The following is a 12,320-nucleotide window of genomic DNA, read 5'->3' as shown; positions in this document are numbered from 1 at the left end:
TTTATTGACATCCGTGCACGTCTGCGTGCATGCGTGCTTGCGTGCGTGCGTGCGGTTTTCTTTTTTATATCTGATTATTTTCTATCGCTTAATATTAAACTTTTGTGATACTTTTTACAATAATTATAATTTGTAAGGTCATCATTTTTTTCTCATCAATTTATTTACATCTGTGTATGTTTGTGTAAGGTTTTTTTACATCTAATTATTTTTATAATAATTATAATATAGTTATAAGGAGGAATAATCGAATTTGTAGGATTAATCGTAGATATAAGTTTTTATTCGATGATTATTTTATTCATATATATTCTGTATCTCTGTGTTTTGTTGTTTGATGATTTTAAATTTTTGGTGTATAATTTTTCAATAACTTGTATTAAAATTAATTAAACGATCGAATAAAATGAATTTGATGAAATTTGTGTCATTTGATAAAAAAACAATTCTTTCTAATAGGAGATAATATTTTGAAAAGGAGTTGAAATGCAATACCGCAAGAGCCCATAAGGCAAACAAGAGTCACGAAGTCGGAAAGACCTAAAAATTTTTACACACATTCATTATTATTTAATTTTACTTAAATTATTTCTAACTTAAATTAGATTAAAAATACGTTGGCCAAAAGAAAGACATAGTTTTTGCGTTTATTGAATTTTTACGATTCTATCTTTTAAAAAGCATGAACAAAATCTTAATCCTATAAAACTATCGATAGAAAAATTGTACATTTTAAAACATTAAATAACAATATTAATATTCTTTATATATAATATAATATAAGTTGTTTTTTTGAAGGGGAAGGGCCAAAAATTATATTTTACGGAGGAGTAGAACATTTGTAGTTCCGCTATTGATTTGGAGAAACAAATTGGAAAATATATGGAAAATAGATTGTAAAATCGTTTGTTACAATGTTTCGTGGTAGTTCACTGTTATAATTATCGATACATGTATTTTGTTTATTTCAAATATACTATTCGTGTTTTCAGTTCAATAGTGTACTTGTTAAAAGGTTGTATAGATACTCCAAAGCAAAATGTTTCGAACACTAGAGAATATTCGATTCTAAGAACCTATCTTCGTACTCCAACAACCTCGATAGAAATAATCCAGTTTTATGTTCGTGTTCCATGCACAGGAGAGAGTATTTACGTTGTCCAGGAAGAGGTCCCATGTAACCGGAGCGACCTTTAACTTCTCTCGTTACGATAATCGTGGCTCGTACCGTAATTGGAAATTACCGTATCACCGTGCTACATCGAGAATCTTCTCCGTTTGTGAGAAACGAAAGCGAGATTATGTTGAGGACCAGACGCCTATCGTTGGAATCCTTTCCTTTTCTTACTTTTATATATATATACATTATATGTCGACGTTAAATTACATAATTCAAGTAAAATCGTGGAAACTTTTTACATGAAATAATTAAACATTTTTGAGAAAGTATATAAAAAGAATTTTATTATTAATAGAAATAACACGGTTATATAGTTATTTCAGGGTTTAATTGGTCATCTCATGTATTAATGGAGATTTAACAAATTAATGACAACATATATTTTTACAGGGTATTTAAAAAATTGTTTTGCCGAATTAGAAATTTTTCTTTAACAGATATTTAGAGTAAAGACATCCTAAGCTGCAATAAATTTAATTAAATAATTAAATGTTAGTTAAAACACCTTGTACATATATACATTTTTCTACGCTTTTATTCTGCCTTTAATATCGCAATATGTCGCGTTTAGAGTAAATCTATATTGTGCATAGAACAATTAATTTTATGAATTAAAGCAAAACTTAGTTTTTGTAACGAAATATTCTTTTTAATTTATATTTTTATCTTTATTCAAGTTAATGAATTTTATTATACAAGATTTATTTATAGTCATTCTCATAATCTTCAGAAATAAATCAACGACTCGATGATCTTAACCAAAAACCTCCGATAAAATGCGGAACAAGTATTGTCGTAAAAATTTAATACATTAACGAACGAGTAGGCGTTTTTTTTTTAAAATATTCACGTTCGATTGTATTATATCGTTTTTTGAATAAACCAAGACGACACATAGATCTTTGACGAATACCGTGATAGATAAGCATCATATGTTAAAACAAAATTATTTTACAAAAATACGCTTTCTTTTTTTATCTTTCGAGGATAATCGTTGCTATGGGAAAATGCACGTTGCAACAAATATTCACTATATTCGCATAAGTATAGTGACAAGCAATTAGTGCCTACAATTAGTAACGACGTGTTTGATGTCTACCGTGCCAAGGATAATTGCTCGCCTATTCGTCAATCGATTACTATTTTCAATGACGAATTCAAACGTTCCTACCGTAGCAGACCTTACCTCGAGATTGACAAGAAATTAAACGTTTCGGCCTTTACTTTATTTGACGCATCATTTTTCAGTAATGTTGATTCCATCGAAATTACTTCCGTTTCCTAAAGAATCGTATACTAAGCTATATATATATATATATATTTATTCGACGGAGAAGGTAATATTGTTTTGTCTCTCTTAAAATCTTTATCCTTTATTATTCGTGACTATAATAGAAGAGATGCTTGTTTGTAAGCAAAATTCGCGCCGATAAAACATGGTAATATTATTCATGAAATTTTACAAGAGTCCCGAGAGGTATTAAAATCAAACGAAATGAATTTCAGTCAACGTTAAATCTATTTCGTTATGTCGGATATCGTATCACGTCACTGTCATTTCTTTTTCTTTTGAAGACAGGACAGTGAACGTAAGGAACGGACGCGAGATGAACATTACCTACTTACTGTGATGTTAGAAAGTTCAGTCGAAAGTAAATAATATTTCTACGACTCCTACGTGAACTAACTCTTTTCTATTATACATATAAATCAATTAAATTAGATTTTCAATGAAATCATTTCAAATGATATCTACGTACGAGTAATGGCGGATCGAATCAAGCGAGAACCCCGAACGATCAAAATGTCGGACCACTTTCAATTCAAATTAGATAAAAAGCAGTTTCAAAGAAAAACTCCGATTAAGTTTGAAATTAACTAAATTTATTAAAAATAAATAATTTATCAGGAACCCTAATGAAAAGGAAATTTAAAAACATCTGGACTCTACGCGACAATTTAATCCGTTTACCAATTAATCCGTCATTGTATACAAAGATAAAGTTAAAACGATGACTTATCTATCAAAATAGTTTGATTCGTTAGATAAGTATAAAACTGACATCATACATTGTAGTATATTAGTCAGCTAAAATTATATCAATCTTGTTTATAAGATATCTATGAAATAATTCGAATCCCTAGAGAGATATATCTTCCATAATTCACACGGAATCGAATATTAAAGTGAAATAAATCTATCCAATATCAATCTATCATTCTCTCGGCTTTCCTTTACAGAAACGTACGAACGAACTAACTAACTAACTAACTAACGAACGAACGAACGAAGGACCAACGATCTCGCGTAAAACATGCCATCTATAGAAAAATTAACCGAAGATACGACCTCGTTGTATATATTTCTACCTCTGCGTACCGTTTGAAATGAATTATCTTTCCATCTCATTCTCTCCTTATCTCTCTCTCTCTCGTATTTACTCTTTCCTATAATCGAGAGAAAGGGAAACGTCTAAAACGAAACGTCATCGTCTTCGGTCGATTAATGATTTCTGTTTATAGATATCTACTCGCAGGTGCAATAAATTCAAGTACAGCGTCATTATTGACTTTGATGGTTCTCGTTATTTGCAACGATGTCCTCGGAACGATACGTTGACATCTTCACGGCAATAAAATGCATACGTCTTACTTTCCTTTTATTTTTTCATTTTTTTTTTGTCTTTATTTTTTTTTCCCCTCCCCCACGTATCGTTTTTTTTGGTTGCGAATAAGATGAAAAGTCACTGACTGACTGAATCTGCGTGCGATGACGATATTATAACGAAGGCGATGACCTTAAAATGAGAGAACACCAACAAATGTCCTCGTACTAACAGAATAAAAGCATTATTTTATCCTTTATATTTACGTCTTCGGGATTTCGTCGAGATAAAGGATAAAGAATCGCGGATATGTATATATATATGTATACTTGCGAAACTTGATCTCTACGGATGTTTCCTGGGTTACGAGTAGGGTGGACAATACCGTTAATGAAGAATTCATTTAACGTTAAACTTGCTTTTTTTACTACTACTACTACTATTACTATTACTATCCAAGATATAAAAGTCTAAATCTTTATTTCGACGATAATTTATATTCAGACGTATAAGAAATACGATATCTCCTTGTTAAACTAAGAAACTTCCACTTTAATCGTTGTTATCCAACCAGTTACCGATTAGACACTTATTAGTGACATTATAAAAGATAAGATCACTTTCCTGTGAAAAAAGAGAAAAACGAAAGGGAAATCTTTGTCACCCATCCGTATATAAATAACAAACTCGGGAAGATAAAGTAGAATGAAAAGTATAGCTATTAAATAAAGCTTATTGCTATTAAAAGTACTTCGATCCTTATTTATCTTATTTTTTTGTCTTTTATATTTAATACCTGTTTACATAGAAAACGTATGAATGCATATACTTGCTTATACACATATACGTATATAAGAGAAATGAATAAATTAACGGAAAGATAATTCTGCCGGAATTAATCGTTAAATTGGAGTTTTATTACTTTCCATTATTTACACAAGTAGGATGCCGTTTTATGGCTTCTCGGCGGTAAGCCACAAAATATGTGCTAACACACGAACGAAAGGAGTATATGCTTCCATGTATATATATATATATACATATATACATAATGTACGAATAAGGGAGATAGGTAGATATGATTTTTCGTTAATGTAATATCTGAAGATCATTAATGATTGTAATGGGGAGGGGAAAAAATAAATAATATTAAACTGAAAATAGAAATATGTCGTTCCCTTGGTAAAATGATTATGATAGTGTGGTACATTCGAACAAAGATGCTATTATTCTAGAAGTAAATCGAGTTATTCGCTTTATAAATCGCAAAGCGACAAAGCGTGTAGTAAAGGAGTAAAAGAGGTTCTTGCTGATCTTAGGGTAAAGATATAAACCTTTGAAGATGAATTTATTAAGCTATTTCGATCGGTGCTTCGTTTCTCTCCAAGGTTCTATCGATGCTAATTGCGCGAGATAATTCGAGAAGAGTTCTTCAACGAATGCGAGTCTGTTACGAACGATTTAAGAGAGGAAGAAATAGAAAGAGAGAAAGGGAGAAAGAGAGAGAAAGAGAGAGAGAGAGAAATAAAAGAAATAAAGAGAAAGAGAAAGAAAAGATCTTCTTCAATCCCATAGAATGCAGTCTTTGTGATAGACATCGGGCGCCACTTTCTTGCTTTGTATGTGCGTAATGGTCGTCAGATAAATTTTGAATTAAACTTCTCGCACTCGACTATTTTTATCGATATCGCGTGTGATTCTTTCCGAGGAAGGGAACGCCCTATCTAACAACGCGTAGGTGTCTCGGACAAAGGGTTTCCTGTTTCTAACTTAACCTAAGCACATTTATGCAAATCCTTTTCTATTTTATACAGATCATCATCCTCCTTTTAATAGTCAAAACGTATCAAGGTTAACAAACTCTTTCCGTAATAAAGATTGAAAATAAGATGATAATAATACTAAGCTAGTTTATGTAATATATAATAATCATTTCGCCTTTTTAAAGGCTGACTTTCGGATTAAGAGAATTGTCTAAACAATGGCGTCATCGTATTACATCGGCCTTCTCTAAACACGTCCAACAGAATGATGAAAGTGGGCGATTTCGTTTGTAATAAAAAAAGGATTAAGATTCTGGACGAGATAATCGTGTCAAAAATGTTATTTTCTTTTCTCTCGAATGAAAAAAAATAAAAGATAGAATCATGAATTATTAAATAGAGAGAAAATCGTAATAGTTCGTAGCTGTCGATAAAAATGATAGAAACGTTATATAATAATACGAAATAGATACTAATAATTAATCGAGATCTAGTTACGACCTTGTGATCGTTTTGAAATAATTAAATCGATCATGTCTTTATTCATCTATCTTATTAATAGATTCGACCAATAATAGACTCGTTAATTTTTGAAAAGAAAAACGAAATTTGTTGTCTTATTGATCATCAGTTCGCTTTTGGAAAAGTTTTAAATATATCTGTAAGAAGATAATATAAAAATAGATAGAAAAAAAAAAGGGGAAGAATAGTAGTAAAACCAATAGATAAATTCGTCGGATAGTAGGCACGGTAGTTATCCATAGAATTTACTACGTGCAAATGCGGTTCCGAACTTGTTAGATCCGCAAACGAGCGAACGAGGCATTATTTACAGAAGAAAAGCGACATGCACTGCTCGGTGGTGCACTCGGTGTCCTGTTGCTGCTGCTGTTGCTGCTGCAAGTATCCACTGGGAATGCAAATTACCAACTACCATAAAGGATAGGCATGATGTGCGCACTGTTTGCTGCTCCGTAATGCGGGGACACCGTGGCACGGTCTGCACGTGCGAGCTTCTCTACGATTTACGATCTAAGAATTAGACACAATAGGAACGTACGAGTAACGTCTAATAACCGGCTTACGTAGACCATGCAAGGTTTCAGGACGATTAATGTGCTTTAACATAACCGATAATCTAAGTTTGTATATTTTCATCGGTATATGTCCAATATTTTTTATTTGTCCATTTTGTTATTGTTATTTAAATTTATTTCCTTTTTCCTTTGTTTTTCGATTCTATTTATCTTTATTTTTATTTTTATTTTTATTTTTGTTTATTTACGACTTCGATTCTCTAATGCATTTTAATTTCTTCTCAACTTCTCTTTTAACGATCGCGAGATCATTGTAATGGCATTGACTGAAGAACCGTTCCGACCTCGAAAGATCCTCGTAAAGATTTCGCCTTTACGATTCGTCGTGCGTTTCGCGAATAAAATAATCGACGGGTGTTTTTAAAAAATGATCTTCTCTTTCTTCACGTCTCTCATTCGAATGAATCTTACAAATGACATCGAATTTTAAACACGGAAGTTTTATGAGAAAGTTCAAACAAACGTATGATTATCGAACTTTCTTACTTTTTTTCCTTTTCTTTTCATAAATTCATTGCATACATTCTATTTTGTAAGATTTGTTATTTCTTTTAAGCGAGTGATCGTACGTTGCAATAAATGTAATAAATTACAAGTAAATATATGTATTTATATATTTTTGAAATTATTAAATGGACCGTTTATTTAGAAAGTGGGTGCAATTTCATTTTGTTGTTATTTCGAGAAAATGAAAGATTATCATATTTAGTCAATTCAAAAATATAAATTATGTCATATCTGGCTATGTTTAACTGAAATAATATATATTTACAGGCTGTAAATGGACTTACACCATTTTCATAATTAGTCTATTGTAAAAATCATTTAATTTCACTAATGAAAAATTTTGAATATCACGTAAAATATATTTTGTATTAATTCAATTTTTTTTATAAATAATACAAAAAATAAAATGGGATTATTATTTTTTATTTTGAATATTAATTATATTTATATATTAACATAAGATATTGGCAGATGGAAATGTAACTTGAAATCTCGTTTAAAGATTTTCCCCTATGTCCATTCGTTAACCGAATTAAAGTTTTTTCCTTAAATGTTTTTTTAAGCAAAAATTAAACATTTTTAACCACTTGAGTCTATGGAAATTGAACTTACACCACTTTCATAATCAATCGCTATGTAATTTCTTTTATTGGCCAATTTTGATTCAAACGAAACATTGGCATTCTTTTTTAAAGATATTAAATATTAACTATAGTTATAAATAAAAAATTGAAAATTAAATTTTTCACAAATTATGTGATATTTCATTTAAACAGCAAAAATGTACTTAAATAAACGGTCCAAATAGTGAAATAAATGTAACATAATATAAATTAATGGTCGTATCGTATCGTATCTCAAAGGTGGACAAAGTTCGAGTTTCTAATGAAAAAATACAGAAGAAACCTTTACGGTTTCTGCCTTTTAACAACATTGCCGCCGATCTCACTTGAACCGATAATGGAAACTGCCGAGGGCGGCTAACGTTCATTCGACTGTCCGTGGCGCTTAGAAATGGCTAAATCAACACCAGGAACGGTCGAACGTGGCACCTGGCACGTCCAAATAAAGCTACTACCACTGTCACGTATCCATAATTTTCCAATGATAATTCGTTAATTAGCGCGTAAAGTTCTGGGGCGCGAATTGTCGGTTAGCTGTTTGTACAAAAAAAAATATATATAAGATAATAGGAAAAAAAGTAAGAAAGAGATAGATGATAAAAGTAAAAAGATAATGTAAATAAGTAAACCGACTTTTAATTAATTAGGAGACAACAAAATATACGATATCATAGTTACTTTCGTCGTTGAATTAATACCGTCCATCGTTCTTTTGATCTGACCTTTAATATACAGTAGATCATGTATATGTATAGTACGAGTAATAAACTTACATTTTTTACGAAATCTCTCTCTCTCTTTCGTATTATAGAAGAATTTTTAATATATATAATATTTTTTGATGACCATTGTTATGTCTAAATTTAATCTTTTATGTTTTACCTATTAAAAATAGTTAAAGATTAGTAAAAATAGTAAAATGAAATGCGCGAAGAGAACACGTATCAAATTGTAACACAGGATGATAGTTAAATTAATTATATTGTCATTATTTAATGACAATTAATTAATTAAAAAAAAATACAAAAAAATAAGTTTTTTTTTATTTACTTATAAATAAATTTATTTTCTTATATAGGCGTGTAGTAGAAATTCGTGTTATATGAAAGTTTATCGTGCATGTAAAAAATATATCTGTTTAATATGTAAGAAAAAATAGAGAAAAACATATAATAATGAAATCGATCGATGATTAATATCATAATAATATAAAAGTTTAAATTCTTCAAAGAAATAGTGCAATTGCACGTTATTATTAATTTGAACAAATTCTTGAATATTCAAATGCAGTACGAAGCGTGGGTACATCTTCAAGGTGGGCACACTTTAAACGGGATTGAATGGTCTCTCTCATCTCGAACCGTTTGAACGAAGCCAGGTAACATAACGATTATAGTCGGTGGCGCATATGTACTATCATTATCGTTTTAAATGGTAAGCTAAATCAGCGGTACGGAGGAGCCGCCGATCGTAAAACGAGCAAGCTGGAAGAGCATGATCTAATCCTCAGTCCTAAGAGACTTATTTCATTTTCTCTTCGTTTATCTTATCTAGTAGATGTTAATCGATAAAAGAGATGAGATTCTAACGTTTCTATTCTAATGATATGACGTGATCGCATAGTCAAACGATTTGTACCTTTTTAAGCTAATATGGGCACGCATTCTTTTAGTTATTATTATAATACTACGTTTCATTTATCTTCCTGGTGATAATAATATTATGACATAATCTTTAAATTATTTATTATAATATTGGAATTATAATAAACTTGTTCTTTTTTCAATTCATTCAACTTTATATAATTTGAATTTTTTATATCGTGACAATAGAAAAATTGATATAATCCGAAACCAAGAAAATATCAACTATTATATATACAAATGAACACAACGAATTTTATTATTTTGCAAAGGGAGAGGTTATTAAGATAATATTTAATTAAAAATAAAAAAGTATTTATATATATAATATATTAGTATGTAACTTTTTAAAGTCACACAGGACTACAGAAGGGTTAATTTCGTTATTTGTTTGCCGAGATCATTGACCGTTAAGCCGTAGAACGTAAAATATATATACATATATATATCCTTGGAATAATTATATGAATTACGAGTCTAGAGTGAAATTGAAAATTGCTCCTTCAGTAGATAGTAGAAACCGAACTAACTGAATTACTCATTTGAAACGGATAGCGTCGATGATCTTACGTCGAATGAAGATCCAGCTTTCAACGACTTTTTGTTATTTATTATTTCATAAAAATGATTAGTAGAATAATAAATCTCTAAAGTCATTCTTTGAAGAAAAAAAGATAACAAAGTAAGGAAATATTTTCAAAAGAAAATCGATATATCCGTGCATCAAAGAATCCACATCTTTTTCCTCTCTATTTTTTCAAACGTTAGCAGGATCGGGAAATGAACAATAACAAATATCACTCGTCCTTTCATATTTTATAGCATTTATTTCGTACGTTATTAAAGAAAATACAATGATAGCAGTATTTACAGGATGTCGTTAAGTTCTAGGTACACGAACGTGTTTTCCATCAGAATAAACTTCAATATTAATAATAATAATAATAATAATAATAATAATAATAATAATAATAATAATAATAATAATAATAAATAATAAAAAATAATTAATAGTAATAATAATAAAATAATAATAATAATAATAATATAATATAATAATATAATAATAATAATAATATTAATAGAATAAATTCGGATGAAGGATGGAGCGCGTTCATGCAATAGAGAAAAAGAAAAAAAGGAACAGAAAGAAAGAAAAAAAGAAAAGAAAAGAAAAGAAAAAAAAAAGAAAATTACGCGAATTCGTCTTTCACGAGGCGATATTATTATTATTATTCAATGATATTACAAGATTAATACTAAAACAATCGAAATTATCAATCGAATACGATAATTAAATACGACACCTATTTTTTTATCCTGTGAGAACAAAAAAGAATCAAAATAAATAAGGAAAAAAAATTAGCCTCGAGAAAGAACGAACGAAACGATTTATCGTTTGAACGCCAAGCCCTATCCCTACATTCCGTAGTAGCAAAACTATATTACAGAAGTTTATCCTTCTTCTTTCGAATCACACAGAAGAAACAACTTCTTTCATGCTCAAGAAAAACATACAAAAAAGAAACAGACAACACGATCACATCATTCGCGCTCGGAAAAGGATAAACTTAAATAACGATTATTGTTTTTATTTTATTATTATCTTTTTTTTGCTTTTTTCTTTTGTTTTTTCACGGTAAAAAGAGTCGCTTCTCTCGTAACGACCGCGTGTGTGTGCGTGCAACGACAATATGATGTAATAATAATAATAATAATAATAATATTATTATATTCCATGTTGTGCGATATTTTTCTTCCACATTTGAATGATAATATTATAAATTGAATTAGTTTAAATGTTATTAGATATTTTTCTTTGCACTTGTGAACATTGAACTTTTCTCTCCTAACATTGGACAGTTTGATGAAGTTTATGAACTTCGTTTGTTGTCTCTTACCGGATGAGAGAACGATAATGATAGTAATGATACAAATGATATTTTGTTATTGATATTGATATCGTTGTCGTCGTCGTCGTCGTTAGACCGATCGAGTAAAAGAACCTTGCGATTTCTTCGCGACGATTTACGTTCATTTATTTTTTAATCATCTGAGTAAACTGGATATATGTTTGTGTGTACGTGTCTGTATGTATGTATGTCTGTTAAAAAATAAAAAGTAAAATTATTCAATTAGATACACAATACCTATATATATATATTATTATATATATATTATATATATATATTTATTATATATATTTATTATATATATATATTTATATATATATATATATATACACACACACACACACACACACACACACACACACACACACATATTTATATTTATATATAATATATATATATATCGGCACGAAGAATTGACAAGGTCTTATGTCGATCATCGAATGATAAAACGTTTCACCACGAAGAAAGCCTTGTCATTTCGACTAATACGATAGTTCGTTTTCTTTTCAACATCAGACACCACCAGTCGTGTTCTCCAATATGGAAAAAAAACTTCGGAAAAATGATTGGAGAGGACACTGACCGTTCGTTGACGAGAAGCCAACGACCGTGTGCCCGGAGAACAATGATAACAATTAGAGATATACGACGAGGATCCAAGGAAAACGAACGATATAATAACATATATATATATATATATATACACATACATATATATATTTGCTCTTTTTTTTCTATATATGACTAGTATTTAACGGAGTACGATGGGACTACTACTTATTTCCTCGAAATCCGCGGAATAATTCGATTTTCCCTCGAGCGACTTATTCTCGATTTTTATATTTCTTTTTTTTTTATTTTGTTGTTATTTAAATCTTTTTTCGGAAGTCGCGCTCTTCCCATCTCCGCGAATATCTTTCGCTTATTATTGTCATGTCGCGAAAGAGATTTACATAATTAATATAATATATATATATATATATATATA

The sequence above is a fragment of the Polistes fuscatus genome, unplaced genomic scaffold (assembly GCF_010416935.1).
Source record: "Polistes fuscatus isolate 324 unplaced genomic scaffold, CU_Pfus_HIC Scaffold1, whole genome shotgun sequence".
Lineage (NCBI taxonomy): Eukaryota > Metazoa > Arthropoda > Insecta > Hymenoptera > Vespidae > Polistes > Polistes fuscatus.
Note: the sequence above shows the minus strand (reverse complement) of the source record.